The sequence below is a fragment of the Echinops telfairi genome, unplaced genomic scaffold (assembly GCF_000313985.2).
Source record: "Echinops telfairi isolate 266 unplaced genomic scaffold, ASM31398v2 ScPeMD7_18;HRSCAF=68, whole genome shotgun sequence".
In the NCBI taxonomy this organism is placed as follows: domain Eukaryota; kingdom Metazoa; phylum Chordata; class Mammalia; order Afrosoricida; family Tenrecidae; genus Echinops; species Echinops telfairi.
In genome coordinates, this window is record NW_022103915.1 from 85,977,047 (window position 1) to 85,979,040 (window position 1,994).

At 38.6% G+C, this 1,994-nt stretch overlaps 1 pseudogene; it reads left to right on the plus strand.

Annotated features, from left to right (window-relative positions):
* Positions 1 to 824, plus strand: part of LOC101651426 — an 85,222-nt pseudogene extending 84,398 nt beyond the window's left edge.
* Positions 825 to 1,994: the final 1,170 nt, after the last annotated feature.

Here is a 1,994-nt window from a genome sequence, read left to right on the forward strand (position 1 = left end):
AGTTGGCGAAGAAAGGAAAAAGCAAAACTGGGGACATGTTGGGAAAAGCAGCTGAATTGTTCATGAGTTCTTTCCGTGTCTGTGCCAGTGACGCTATGCTGGAATCGAGGGTTCTAAGAAGTGGGCCTGCTGTTTCTGGTAGGTCCGTTATTTAAGATTTACTTTAAGATCAGCAAACTCCGTTCGTGCAAACCTCTCATTCGAGCAATTGACAGCTCAAATCTCAAAGAAGATTCTAGCATTGCACAGAGGGTGACATACAGATACTATGGTGGACACGAGGCTATGTTTCATAGTGACTTTGAACAAGCTGAGGCATAGCTGTCATTTACATTTGAGCATTGTCACCGCTCCAGTCAGAAGAACAAGAGAATGATTCCGATATATTTGCTTCCAGTGAAAATGCTATTGGGTCATAGGCCAACTATTGAACTTTTAAAAAAGTATTATCTTAAGCAGTTTGCTGAAGTGAGCAAAGCTGTAATGAAGGCAATCCCTTGCTACTGAATGAAGCTCTGGCAAAACATGAAACCTTTTTTATTCGCTGTGGTATTTTCCTTATTCTTGAAAACCTGGAGATCATCACCTACAGGAATCTTGGTAGGAAAGTGTATTTGTTACTCAAAACACATCAGTTGTCTCTTGGTGCTTTTCTGGTTGCCTTGAAATTTATGCAACTAGAAGATGTAGATATTGATGAAGTTCGGTGTATTTTGGCTAATCTCATAAACATGGGTCACATTAAAGGGTATATGTCACATCAGCATCAGAAGCTAGTTGTGAGCAAGCAAATCCCATTCCCTCCACTATCAACGTTGTGTTGAATACATAACGTGACAATGGAAAAGCAACTTGCCTTTGTTTTCATTCGCATTGAAGTTAGTACTAATACGGTCATGTTATTTGTGGGAGCCGAGAAACTCTTGAAGACCCCCCTTTCAGCGATGGTGAGACTGAGTCTGCCAGTGTACATGCATGGATGACTGGACATGTTCTTTTATCACTCGTGGCTGGTGTTCGCCTCATAGAAAGTCAGCATTCCTTTTTCAGACAAGGAAAACCCCTCGGGGGGCTCGGCAGTATTCTTGGGACCCTGCAAAAGAGGCTTTGTCTAGAAGGCAGCTACCCAGTTTACGTTTTTATAAATATTGTTGATAAAAGTTATCTTTCTAATTTTTTGTAGCTTTCTATAAAAAAAGACATCCTGAATTTATAAAAATACCATATTTTTTAATTGTCTCTTGCAGGATCCTTCTATTTTTAAGTATTACAATGGCTGCTCTTAAAAAGTTGAATTCAACTGTTTTTAAAATTTCCAGATTTCATAGCCTGTGCTTTTCATCTTTGCCTTCTGTTTATTAAAAAGTTAGGAAAGAAAAAATTTCATAATAAAACATTTAAGCTCAAAATAATAATAATAATAATTTGAATAGATAAAGAGGGACAGCCCTAAAAACCTATGGAACAGCTTGTCTCTGTCTTTCGATGATGGACTGAACTCAACATCAAGCCTTTTGGTTTTAGTGAACTGTAGTTCACCAGTATTGGCCCTGTGAATTGGAAAATCATAGGGTCTACGATGCCAGGAATGACAATTTGAAGGGATACAGCCTTGCACTCATTGTCAAAAGCAACCTTTGAAGATGTGCCCTGATGCACAAAAGCGGCAGTGGCAGGCCAGGATATTATGCATTCACCTACACGAAAGGCCACTGATCATGACTCCTTTCAAACATGTACAACAATCACTAAAGACAAAGGTAAAGAACTTGAAGCTTTTTACCAAATTCTACAGTCTAAGTGGATCAAACGTTAACTCAAGATGCAATGATAATTACCAGGGATAGCAATGCAAAAGTTTGAAGTTAAGAAGGATCACTACTTGAAAATTGTAACCTCGGTAACAGAAACTATACAAGAGATCACATGATATAATTTTGCAAAATCCTCTTCAAGAATGTAAATGATGTCTATGCATGTGCATTCTGACAGGG